Here is a 7,875-nt window from a genome sequence, read left to right as displayed (position 1 = left end):
TGATGCATTATTTTGGGGGCTTTATCAATAGAGTCCAATGAAGATTGACAATGCATGCTTTATTATAATAAAATAATTAAAAAAAATAAAAGTATAACGAGGCTGATGCTACTCAGATAAGATGCCAAACTAAAATAATAAAAAAAGATAAAGTTGTTTGCCATTATGCAGGGATATACAGATCTTCAAAGAATCAAAGCTTTAACTTTTTTATTTTTTTGGTGGATGGGTGTGTATGCGGACAAAAAATGTTTGAAGATTGGATAAGAAGATGAAAAACTAAAAACAAAAGACAATAGTATATATACATATATATATTTTTTTTTTTATGAATGTACATTTTTTATAAGATAAAATAAATAAGTCAATCGCTTGGCCTATTAACACATGATCTATACCCTGATTGTGTCTGGTTGAGGAGACAAGTAAAAGCACATGTGGCCGGGTTAAAATATTAACTCACATCTATACATACCCCTTTATATTAGAAAGATTATACCTCTTTTTCTTATAAATGGAGTAATGAAGTGATCAACTTTTTTTGCAGATCATTGTTTGAGTTGAGTAGGTCTATGCAGTGATTGTGTTTTGCCTGGGAGACGGATAAGAACATATGTGCACTAAGGTATTAATTCAACGTCTATACATACCCCTTCACATTAAAATGATAATAATTCTTTTTCTTACAAATAAAGTGACGGAGAGATCAACTTTTTTTTTACAAAGTTGTTTGAGGTGAGTGGTTTGTCCGTTTTATAAAAAAAAAAGTTCAATTTATTGATTTTGATGCCTGTGAGAATTCATAAATTACATTTGATGTGATAAAACATATCTCACATTTGGTCATTTAATTTATTTTTAGAACTAATAATAAAAAAATAGTCCCTTTGAAGTTTGGTTATTCACAAAAAACCCTTATGAGTTATTTAATGAAGATCTCTCATTTTTCTGATAGTTTATTTTTCTGACTTTCGGTTATAAATATAACTGACATTTACGGAAATATCTCTCAATTTTTTAAGCTGAAACACATAATATTAAACAGACATGTCAAATATTAAATGAAAAAGTACTATATCTTAAGTGAAAAACTTATATGGTTATACAAAAACACGCAATGTTAAATAAAAATTATACATTTTAAATTGGAAGTACATGTTATAAGATTGAATAAACTGAAGGATAGAGTGAGTTACATTGGCTGAAATGTCATAAAAAGGAGGAATTATTGGATAAATTCAAATGTCAAAACGTCTATTTTAAATGTTTTGAAACTTTTAGAGATTTATAATTCATTTTCCTATTTAGAACACATTCGCTACAGTCATACTTAGTAAATTTCAAAACATATTTTAATTCTAAAATAGAATTAATTTCTGTTGATTTAGAAATGGATTGGGTTTCTTTTTGGAACATATTTTAATTCCCTTTATGATTTGGAAACAGATTTATTATCTAAATTTACAAAAATATATTCATGTTCAAAAGTTAAATTTCATGAAAAAATTGATTTTAATTCAAATATATTTAGAAAATTTTCTTAAAAATTAAATATATAAATATTACAATAGCAATATATGAAACATATTAAATTTACTGGTACACCTATAAATAAGTATACTATCATTTTATAAGTATTTATAATACTATCATTATGTAAAAGTTTAAAAATATATGAAATTATTTTAAATTGCACTTATTTTCAAAAAAAATAATTACAAACAAAATTCTCTTTGGATTCTTAAGTTATCAATGATATTCCGTTCAATTTCTAAAATAATTTTTATGAAAATAAATCCTTTTTTTAAAAAAAAAAGTTTAAATTGCACATCATGTAGAGTATACTATCATTTTATAAGTATTTATAATACTATCATTATGTAAAAGTTTAAAAATATATGAAATTATTTTAAATTGCACTTATTTTCAAAAAAAATAATTACAAACAAAATTCTCTTTGGATTCTTAAGTTATCAATGATATTCCGTTCAATTTCTAAAATAATTTTTATGAAAATAAATCCTTTTTTTAAAAAAAAAAGTTTAAATTGCACATCATGTAGTTCATCCATCAGGCCATGGAAAGACAAGAAAAGAACAGTCCTACACTAGTAATGAGGAAGAGATGCAAATTTCCTTTAAAACATGTAAAACCCAGCCCCCAGATCACACACACACACACACAAACAACGAGTAAAATGCACTTGGAATTAACTACAGGGAGTACATGCGCATTTCCTAGACTTTTCCAAGAGGGTAATCATGTAAAAACACATCGGAGAACAAGAAAGAAGACAAACTGGTACTTACACAGCAATTCACACAGATATGTATTCAAGTTAAACAAGCTTTCTTTTGGAGAACAATTAAGCAATGGATAAAAACACATCGGACAACCAGAAAGAAGACAAACCTGACAAACACAGCAATTCACATAGTGCGACAAGTGTGTCAATAGCATGCGTGGTTGGAATCTAGTAATATGGCCAGTGCATTTTTATTTGGTAATATTTGGATTGTAAGCTTGTACCCATAACTGGAAAATCTCGTTTCTACCACTGTGTTTGGAATTTCAGCGAGACTTGAACTTTCACACTTAGTCTATAATCCTTTATTTGATGACATGGGATTTGACCTGCAAAACTGTATCCATGCCACAGACTTCCAATGGGATTTGAACATCTCACACTCCTTTGGTCTTGCACTCCTATGAATCCGACAATAAGAGATTTAGGCTGCAAATTCGCATCCACAACCACAAACCTATTATCATCACTGTATTTAATAGGATTTGAACTTTGCACACGATGCCGGTGTGTTGTAAACTCATTAACAAATATATACAAGGTAAAACTATTGATCAATTTTACATGGCAACTTCCTTAATGAGAATAATTACACAATGGACATCAAATTTATTATTCTTCCTTTTGCTTCATCACAGTAACTTGCAAATACAACCAATCAAATATATATATATATATATATAAATATGACCAGTCTTTGACAAATGTACATAAATAAAAAATCTACATACGTTTAAATATCACATCACCATTAAAATAAAACAGTAGAGTGAATAGGATTTGTCATTAATACTAAAGATGATGTACAGTAGAAAACGAGATATACATACAATTCTTGTATCATAACCATTTGATCACAATGCAATGGTGTTCATGTAATCACCGCCACCCCACACGTACTCTCTACAGAAGTCTTTTTTTAATTATAAACTAACAAAACAACCCATTTCTAAGCCCAATACAACCTTCGCCATTGTTACGTGTTACTGTGACCCATGGTTCTGTGCGGGCGTACACAGCAGAGAACGTATTGCCATATATAAATACTTAATTTGTGTTAATTAAAACAGTAATCAACTCAAGGAAAAGCCTGCATGCAGGCCAAGGGGAACACCACTGGCATGCAGTAAATAGTGGGGGACGTACAACGGTGACCCATTTAACAACAGTAAATATGTTTCATTGAGACAAGCAGCTCAAGACATGAACAGGGTTGCCTTCCTGCATGATTGGACATTTGTTAAGAGTCTAATGATTCAGCAGACATGTGATACAAGAGTTCCTGCTGTCAGCCACAGAATGATTTAGAACACTGTTGTTAAAAGCTGTTTGGATTCACTTTTGAAACGAAAAAAATTAATAAAGCACTTGAGAAGTGCTGAGGGTTCATGCTTTTGCCCATGACTCAAGAAGCACTTCTGACAAAGCAAAAGAAAAATTGAATCCCAACAGGCCTTTAACAATGTTTGAAGTGGTTAAATTTGAAATTAAGCAAATTAATATATGTGTTCGAATATGATAATGTATTATTTTGAGTTCTTGCTAAATATTAATGGACTATCAGCTGCTTACTGCTATTACTTCAAAATTTATTCACTTGAGTGATCTTTTGTAGGTGGAGCAATACATCTGCATTTATTGAAAAGACATTTCAATGGTCCAAAACCTCAAAGGCAAATTTTACTATAGTGATTATGTAACAGGTATAGCATTAATTACCAGCAGACACATATATATAAACCAGTCAGCATAGTACCATTCAATCAACATCAATAAAACCCATGCAGGAGGTGCTATACGCATCAACACAAATTAACAACTTCAATCACAAACAAAATGTTAAATATTACCTTGATATCTTGGTGATAAAGCCAAAATTTTGATCTCTTTTAATCCATCGGTCTAGATTGCTCTATTATTTATATAGGGTTATGTTTGTTCGGTGTTGTGTAATGAAAGAAAAGAGAGAAAGATAGAGAGGGTGAGTTCTCTTATATTTGGAGAGTGAAAAGAGTGGTGTAGATGAGAGCTCTTGTTTTTGCTTGATCTCATTAAAACAAGGTAAAACCCTTGTTTTTGAGGTAAGGCTAGTTCTTAGAGCTTAGTAATCCTCTTGTGGTTTTATGCCTATTTTTTGTACTCTTATTATCCCCATGATATAGTGAAGTATTGTTCTCCCGTGGATGTAGGCTTGCTCTTAGCCGAACTACGTTAAATTGGTGTCTTTTATTTTATTCTTGTGTGATTGGTTGTATGTTATCTTTGTATTGCCCATTCATTGTGTGATTGCTAGGTATTGTGATACTACACACCAATTATTCGACGAATTAACACACTAGTTCCGTACTTCCTCACACGCAACAGAAAAGTCATCAGGGCAAGGACTCATGGAAAGCAGCTTTTGATATGATGTTATTAAACATTTAAGTTGAGAAAAATTTGGACACCACATACTATTGATGTATAACTTAAAACCATGAGAAAACCTGAAATTTGGAGGGGGAACTAACAGAGATAAATAACTAGACATGAACTTTGTTTTCTCCACGTTGGGTTTCACTGAAAGGAAACACACACAATACAGAAACATGTAGGGGAAAAAAATAAAAGAAAAGGAGTAGCATATGCATATGGCTGTTAGAGCTCGGGTGAAGAAAAGTAATTCTCTGAATGCAAATATTAGTTTGAAAGGAGAAAAAAGAGACAAGATGTTAATTATAACTAGTAAAAATAATCCAAAGAATTTTGGAGCAAAACAGTGCATCATAAAATTTTACAAGGTGAAGCCAATGCTATTTTAGAGGCAACTTCATTTTTTCATCATTATAATTACTAGCAAATAGAATTCAAAATAAGCATTAATTCCTAATTTCCTTCTCAAACAGTGATCAATGGTTAGTAATAGCCGAAATGAAAAAGAGAAAGTAGATGAAACATAATGCATTTGACTTGCTTACTTAATCCAAAGACAAGAGATGCTGCTGGGATATACAGAAGAAATTTGGTAAAAACTACACTTATCTTTTAGTCAACATGAGCAACAAGGAGAGCTTGTACATCATATTTATATAAAGACAAGAGAAACAACTAAATGAGATAAACATTGAAACTTGGACTATAATCCCTCAAATCAAGCTAGAACTATCTCTTTGATTATGATTGAGCTGTACTCATGTCAATCCTATCACACAAAAGGATATATATCTCTAATGCTTGGATATGAGGATGACATTCATCCTTATCACTCTTGACAATGTTATCACTCAGAAATATCCTCTTCATGCTCTATTTGTGGATCACTAAGAGATGGTAGATACCAGTTACTTTTGGAAATGACTCAGGAAAAACTAAGATGATCAAGAAATGGCTTTAATTAATGTTACTCATCAGTCAGTACATAGAACAGGAACTATATATAATATGATGAAATGCGTGATATGGGATTGACAAATCAATTGGTTCAAACTTTTCACGCACACACACACAAATCAAGAAATACAGAAACAACAAACAGAACAAAAAGAAAAAAAGAACTTGACAAAACATTAAGCATGTATTCATAAGAAAAACAAAATCCTGTAAACATATCACATAAAACTCATACAAACATTCAAACAAATAAACTCCATGAAAATCTTTAGATAAAAACATGAAGTTCATCCTCAGGTATCCAGTGAAACCAAAGATGACAACTTCAAATGTATATATCATTCAATTGCAAACAATTTAATTAAGAGCCTCAACGTGTCAAGTGACCTTGGTACCCGCCAAAGCATCTCACTCAGGAAAACAACAGTTGAAAAAGGTGTTCTAATTCCAACAATGAAGAAGTGGGGCTGATGGATTTAAAGCGCCACAGCCCTATTGCTGCAATAACAAAACCAAACTCCAGTAACTATGGATCAATAAACCTCACTGAGAATCTTCCTAAATGGCCTGGAGAGAGAAAACGGTCCATGCATCTTTTTTCTGATGTTTAAATACATTGCATTGATCATGATCTAGCAACAGTAGTCTGTGGACCCAATATTGCAAGAAGTGGACTCGTCTTCATGTGCATCTATGAACATTCTCTTAGAATGTGTTACTCATAAAAAACCCTCAAGGCAATGACTACATCATTTCTTATCCTATATATGTACATGACACTTTGTTATCACATCCAATATGGGACTAATTTTAGTTCCAACATAATCTGCATCAATATTATAAACCAAAACTGCCAACGACCAAATGGTCTATTGGTATACGGGTCGCCGATAGAGCTTTTCACCAAGTGGTGAGAGTTCGATTTTCGGCTGAGGGCACATTTATGGGAGATGTGAGCGGTGGTTGTGTGCGGTTGGTCCCAGCGCCCATGTGTGTGGGGGTCCCGCCCCCACTTGCTCCATCGAGACTTGTGCACGTCCCTAACGGTTTAGCAGGGCCTTCGGGTTATCTATTCCTCTTGTCAAAAAAAAAAATTATAAACCAAAACTTGTGCGTCGGCCAGCTCTTGATCTTCAAAGACATGCATGGCCCAAAGACCACTGAAAGGTGAATATCCTTCTTAAGCTCCTCCTTAGACTTGAGAATATATCCTTCATGAGTGACAGAGAGTTGTTCATCAGTTGTATCATGTTTGTTTGAAACGGATAGCATCGAGGAATTCAAAGCCTTTTTGGCCTGTTTGCACACGGTGCATGTAATTACTCAACCTTAACGACTTCCGCTAAATCAGGAGGATTAATTAGATTTAGGGTAGTAAATGAACCAATGCGTTATTTTAAAGATTGGAGGCTCGGCTTGTTAAGAGTTTGGCTGCCTTAATTTGTTTATTAAACTAAATGAATGATTCCTGAACCTAATTTTTGAAGTCTTAGATAAATAAGTTGAGCTTGAACACTCCCAAACTCAGCTTTTTAAAGCTCGTAAATAGTTTGATATTGTAGTATGTTAGTTACTACAATAAATTAAACATATCATTTTTAATTACTGTTGTTAAACTAGCATAGCCCGAACTTGACAACTGAAGCTTGAAGTTTGCTCAGCTCCATTAAAATAGTATTAAACCGAGCTTGAACATGATAAAAGTTGGCTCGGCTCTATTACAGCCTTAGGGTTAATATTTATTATTTGTCAGAAGAGAGTGGTCCGAGGCTACACAACCAAAGCACAAGCAGCGATTGTATATATATATATATATATATATATATATATATGAGGAAATTGCGACATTCCAAAATGAGTGGTCCTAACATGAGCAACATGGATATAGAAGAGGCCACTTAAACGTCATTCAAGGGATGTCAGGCTACATTAATGATGGGGTGCGTGCAACCGTTGATTAATTCACTTATACATACAGAGAAATCCCAGCATGCCTTCTGCCATGAGCTTAATAATTTATGTATTGCATTTACCTTCCAACTCAAAAGTGAGGGTTTGCTCTCATGGTGTATCCATATTTCTTAAAGAAAAAAGAAATCATCTAAATATTTTTTTGATTAATTAACTTATAATAAAACCAACATGATGTTTTAAAAAAACTCAATCATACATTCAACAACGATAATAATAGTATGCGAAAA

The sequence above is a fragment of the Dioscorea cayenensis genome, chromosome 4 (genome assembly GCF_009730915.1).
Source record: "Dioscorea cayenensis subsp. rotundata cultivar TDr96_F1 chromosome 4, TDr96_F1_v2_PseudoChromosome.rev07_lg8_w22 25.fasta, whole genome shotgun sequence".
In the NCBI taxonomy this organism is placed as follows: Eukaryota; Viridiplantae; Streptophyta; class Magnoliopsida; order Dioscoreales; family Dioscoreaceae; genus Dioscorea; species Dioscorea cayenensis.
Note: the sequence above shows the minus strand (reverse complement) of the source record.